This window comes from Piliocolobus tephrosceles, chromosome 6, assembly GCF_002776525.5.
Source record: "Piliocolobus tephrosceles isolate RC106 chromosome 6, ASM277652v3, whole genome shotgun sequence".
Taxonomy (NCBI): Eukaryota; Metazoa; Chordata; class Mammalia; order Primates; family Cercopithecidae; genus Piliocolobus; species Piliocolobus tephrosceles.
The window spans coordinates 6,962,158-6,968,157 of NC_045439.1; the positions used below are offsets into that span (position 1 = coordinate 6,962,158).

Sequence of the window (6,000 nt, forward strand, 5' to 3'; positions counted from 1 at the left end):
CTCCTCGTTTTCCTGCCTTATGCTTCAGGATGGAGTAAGGCAATTTCAAGTTGGCCATCTTCCTCGAATAGGCAACTCCTACCTAGCCAGGGCTGAGTGGCAGAAGAGACAACCAGCCATGTTCACAACTTACTGTTGCTGCAGCCTGCCTCTGAAAACAGGGCCCGCCAAGAGGCAGAGGAAGATGTCACTTTTGGTTCTTGGCATCCTGTGGCAGTTGTGGCTAAATACAAACATTTCCCGCTGTTCTACTTGTCTCTGACAGAGCTACACAAGAATAGCACAAGATGTGAATTTCCAGAGATGTATTTAGCCTATGTTTTCATAAAGCTCTCATCTACATTTAGAAATCTGATAATACATGAGGCCTTCAAGAATGTGTACCAAATTAGAGTGAAAACCTCTGGGCATCAGCTGAAAGATCCCAAGGCCCTGAAATTCACGGAAAGGGTTTAGACACTCAGTAGCATACGCTGTATATAGCTATGTGTCCTTTAGCACTGTAAGGGAAAATACACATATGCTTTATATAACTTTGACTCCTCTGGTGGCAGAGGTTGTGTACAGGAGTGTCCCAGTTTATGCACGGATTATATTCCAAATTGTCACTCTGACTTGGCATGGGGCTTCTCTCCCTATTCAGCTTCTTCCATTCTGTTGGTTCCTCTTAAGTGTGAGGTATCACACCAGGGATGGGGACTAGTATTTCTGGGGATATGAAGTTTGTTTGTTTTTTAACTTTTTATTTTGAAATAATTCTAGACTTACCAAACAGTTGCAAAATTTGTGCACAGTTCTTCTATATACACTTCACCTAGCTTCACTTAAAGTTAACATCTTACACAGCCTTCAGTTTAATGATCTAAACCAGGAAGTCAACCTTGGTACAGTACTATTAACTAATCTGCAGACCTTGTTTGAATTTCATCAGTTGTCCTGGCACTAATGCCCTTTTTTCCTTTCCAGAATCCCATATTGCATTTAGTTGTCGAATCTTCTCAAATCACTTCCAGCCTGGGATAGTTCCTTGGTCTCTTCTTGTCTTTCATGACCCTGACACTTTAGAAGAGTACTGCTGGCCTGGCTGGTTGCTTTGTAGAGGTCCCTCAACATGCATTTGCCAGATACTTTATCATGTGTAGACTGAAATTATGCATTTTGGGCAAGAATACCATGGAAGTAAAGTGTGTCCTCCTTAGGGAATACATGAATCAATATGTCTTTTTGGTTTTTCCGTCAGAAGTTACTATTTTTCTGTTATAGTTAGTGAATACCTTATAGAAAGATACTTTGAGACTATGCAAATATCCTGTTTCTCACCATCCTTTCATCCACTGGTTTTTGTATCTATCATGATTTTTGTCTGTAGTAGTTACTACTGTAGTGTTTGCCAAGCAGTGATTTTCTGTCTCTGTTATTTCTTCTACATGCAATCATTGGAATTTTACTAAAAGGAAGAGCTGTACCTTCTTCCACATTTATTATTCAGCTGTTCATATCAGTATGGACTCATGAATATTTATTTTATTTGATAGACTATGTAATCCATTACTATATATTTGATACAAAAATTGTTTTAGATGGCTCTTCATGTAAAGATACCTGATTTCCTCGTCACTTATAATTTGAGAATATGTGTCTTGTGCAGTTTTTGCCATAAAGTTAAATGCATGGAGGTATTTAATAAAAAATTGCTGAAATTGATGCGTAACACAGCAGATCATTTATAAAGGTCACTTGGCCTCAGAATTCAAAGAGTGGCTGTGGCCGCTGCTTCCTGCTTGCCATTTTCCTGACCTCAGTTTCACTTAAATGTTTCCCTAGAAGCAAACGTGTTCCATATGTGACATTTTTTGTTCTCAGCCAGCTTCATAACATTGCATCTGCTAACTGAGGGGTATGTGCTACAAATTGAGGAGGGGTGGAATAGAGTCAAAGATGATGGTGAGGGCGCGAGGCAGCCAGTTTCATAGGCTGGAGGTGTTGGGGTTGATGAGCTGTAAATCTAGCTTTAATCCTTGCATTCTGTGGTCATGGGAACTGGGTAGATATTTAGGGGCATAGAGGGGAAAGAATGATGTCTGTTTTCAGGTGGTTCATCTGGATTGGCTAGAGGACTTTTCCAGGGGGGTAGGTAGCATTCTTCACAGTGTGCCCTTGGAACTGTTCTGTCTGAGTGGCTCTTTTCCACGTCGTAGGAAACCTGTGGCTATAGATGGAAGACACTGTGTGAGAAGGGGGCTGAAGCTGGGCTAAGAGCTGCAGACGACGCTTCCGCTACCGCCACTGTAATGAGGACAGTGGATTCAGTAAGAATGATTCTCCCTGGGGCAGCGTCAGCTCTCTTCTCAGGCTTTGATCCTTACCGTTCCGGGTGAGGGAGTTTGAGGACTCAAATGGGGAATGGGAGAAGTTGAGCAGCCTGCCAGAGGCTTGTGGTACCTGCACCCTGGAACTGGACTCTGAGCAGGTCTGTTAGACCCAAAGCCTGTGCTCCTAGCCACAGGGGCTCACCAAACCACTGTCTTAGTCTTTAAGGTCGTACCTGGTCTTAATTTTGGGATAAAGAAACAGTCTAGTTTTAAGGGCAGAGCAATCTTGTTTAAAATCTCCTCTCTTGTGCTAGCGTTTCACGGAAAGCTGGGCGTGGCCCTGCTGGCCGAGGACTCGGGGCCTGTCAGTCCAGCCTGTGAGCTTGCTGGCAGTCTCTTCCAGCTTCCTAAAGGAGATCGCTCCAGCTCTTTCATTTTACTCTGTGTTGGGATTGAAAGATATTCGTTCTTAGAGGAACTAATAAGCCTATTTGCTTTTTTTCCCCCAAGCTATAAGGAAGCTGGTTGTGCTCTATTTTTTCTTTTATTGTTATATTCTTACTGGTTCAACTTATTTAATGATACAAAGACTGAAAAACCTAGGACTTAGGACATCAGTCCAGGCTTGCCTGTTCTCTGGAGAGTTGCTGGTGCCTTTATAAAGTTTGGTAGAGCCACTGGCTGTCTTGGTGAAATTCCCTGACCTGTGACCTTGCCTGTTCCTGATAGCTGACCTTGAGATTAATTTGTGTTCAGTGTGTAAGCACTGCCTTCATTGTGTGCTATTTAACGTTTCCAATTTTGTAAATTACTCATTCTAAACATGTATCTCGTTTTCATCATTTCCATAAATGAAAACTGTAGCTATGTCATTCAAAAAAATCTTTGCTTTTAACTATGTTCTTGTTTTGTAAATGTTATAGATCACATGGAGACTTCACCTTCTGTGAGTTTAGTGTTCTTCATTTTTTCTATTTTGTCCAGCTTTAGTTCCAGTGGCTTTTGGGGGACTGAAGAAATGAAATGGGCTGGGCACGGTGGCTCATGCCTGTAATCCAAGCACTTTGGGAGGCTGAGGTGGGTGGATCACCTGAGGTCGGGAGTTTGATACCAGCCTGGCCAGCATGGTGAAACCCCGTCTCTACTAAAAAATACAAAATTAGCTGGGCGTGGTGGCATGCACCTGTAGTCCCAGCTACTTGGGAGGCTGAGACATGAGAATTGCTTGAACACGGGAGGCAGAGGTTGCAGTGAGCCGAGATTGCACCACTGCACTCCAGCCTAGGCGACAGAGTGAGACTCTGTCTCAAAAAAAAAAAAAAGAAAGAAATGGAATGCTTTTTCTCTGTCCTTGGGATTCTGCCTGGGGTCTTCTCAGTGGTGTGTGTCCCTGCCTTGGAACCTGGGGCAGGGTGCCCCTAGAATACACTGATGTGTCCACCTGAGGCGGGTGTGAGTTCCCAGGTCAGACCCCAGCATCTCCATCCTGCTCTGGGGACTGGCACCGCTTCTGCTCTGTCTTCCTCACTGACCCTTCTCACTGGACGCCCTCCTGTTAAACCATGGCCTTCCTCCTCTTCTTCCTCTCTTTACCTGACTGCGGGCCTTGGCCCCTTTAGGAAAACTGTTGCTTTTGTCAATCAGTTTGGGAGCTGACATCCAGCAAAGCGATGCACGTTGTCCCCAGCCTCCCACCTTACCTGTGACACAGGTGTTTGCATGGGAATAGAGGCACCCGTAGGGACATGGAAAACAGACTTAAAGGGCAAACAGTTACCATGGAGTCCCGAGTGATGTAACTTGGGGCTGGCATCCTAACCAAGGAGGGTTAGGCAATGCCCGCTATGGGCCGAGCACTGTAAGACTTTTCTGACTTTCTGTTCTTATATAAGGAGTTGTCTGGAACTGTACCTTCCTAGAATAATCTGAGACAGAATTAACCAAATTAGAAGAAACTGCCAATACCAGGTCTAGGCTGTCATTGATAGTTTAATTTGTATACCGAGAAGTCAGAATAGAGGCCAGAAATACAGGGCTCACTCCTAAGACGGTGTTCGTTTGCACCTCCAAATGCACCTCGGTCAGGGCTGAGGGCCCTGATAGAGGCTCCCGTTACCCTCACCATCCCTCCAGAGCTGGGCATTGTCCCCATTTTATTAGCGAGGAAGCAGGTGTAGGAACAGGAAAGCTCTCCAGAGCCACTGATAAGCCCAGAGAAGGCGGAAGCTTAGACCTGTCTGACCCTAGACACAGTTTTTCCTCCGTCTCCTGTGTCTCCACTGGTCTGTCCCATTCTGTGATTCCTTCTCTCCCCAACTCCAGTCCCAACTTTGCTTGTCCTGGGTCTTCGCTACAAGTCTGATCAATAACAGCTTTGTGAAAATCCCTAGAAGTTTAAAAACAAGAAATTTCAAAAAATTCCTTTTTGAAACCTGCTTTAAAACAAAAGAAAACCTAAGATCTTCCCTGAGTAGATTCTTTATCCTCTGGGACAGAATTTTTAGACCTTGTTTTTGTTTTGTTTTTCATCTGTATGATAGAAGAGGGAACCTGCTAATGTTTCTGAGGTGACCCTAAGTACCCTTATGAGAACCCTTCCACATTACACATATTTATAATCACTCACATTCATTGATATTGGTGTACCCACACTCTGGTGTCCCTGAAGAACTGTGCCGTTTCTGTAATTTCTTCTGCTCTAAATGGTTTAGACTGCAGCCATCCCGTGGCCACCCTTTGTAGCTATAATCTCCTCTCAAGGAAGAAAACGGAGGTGAGAAAAGCACAAAAAGGAGGAAGGGGGTAGAGGAAGCTCCGAGACACCAGTTATTATTAATATATAACTTTGAGTCTGGGACCTCTCAGCAACCCAGTGTGGAAGCACAGTTGTGACTTTTGACCCCTGCTGCATTTTAACGTCAAGTGGATAGTAGAGTGGCTTAACTTTTGTTGAATTTGAGTGAATTGATAGTGAGTTGGTGAAATGATTGTCTTAACAGAAACGCTGTTGCTGGTGGTCTTTGTAGACAGAGAGTGAGGGCATAGCATACTCTGTGGCCATTCGTTTATAAGGTGCCATTGATTAGACCACGTTCAGATCCAGTCTTCTTGATTTCTTCAGATTTGAGAGCCTGAGTATTGGTGAGGCCTGGCTGCTGCTATTCATTTGGCATATTTGCCAAGGGGGATTAGATAACTTTCTGCATTTGCATCGCATATTACCTCTACCTGGAATTGATATGGCCTGAACAGTTTTTGAATATTTTTTGCTTCATTTGAGTCCTTATGGGCTTACAATCCACTCCAGGTGGACTGTATCTTTTACCATCATGGCCTTTTTAAAAATACATTTTTTTCAATATGGTTAAAAACATTTTCTTTAATTGACAAATGATAATTGTACATATTCATGACATAATCAAGATTTTTTTTTTTCTTGAGACAAAGTCTAGCACTATTACCCAGGCTCAATCGCAGCTCACTGCAGCCTCCACCTTCCAGGCTCAAGCCATCTTCCCACCTCAGCGTGCACCACCACGTCCAGCTAATTTTTTATTTTTTTTGTAGAGATGAATTTTCACCGTGTTGCTCAGGCTGGTCTCAAATTCTGAGCTGAAGCGATCCGCCCGCCACAGCCTCCCCATGTGCAGGGGTTACAGGTGTGAACTATCGTGAGCTGAAGCGATCC

At 43.8% G+C, this 6,000-nt stretch overlaps 1 protein-coding gene across 1 annotated transcript in view; it reads left to right on the top strand.

The window, feature by feature from the left end:
* Positions 1-6,000, top strand: part of SETD3 (SET domain containing 3, actin histidine methyltransferase) — a 69,509-nt gene that overhangs the window by 15,184 nt on the left and 48,325 nt on the right. The gene's annotated exons all lie outside the window — the stretch shown is intronic.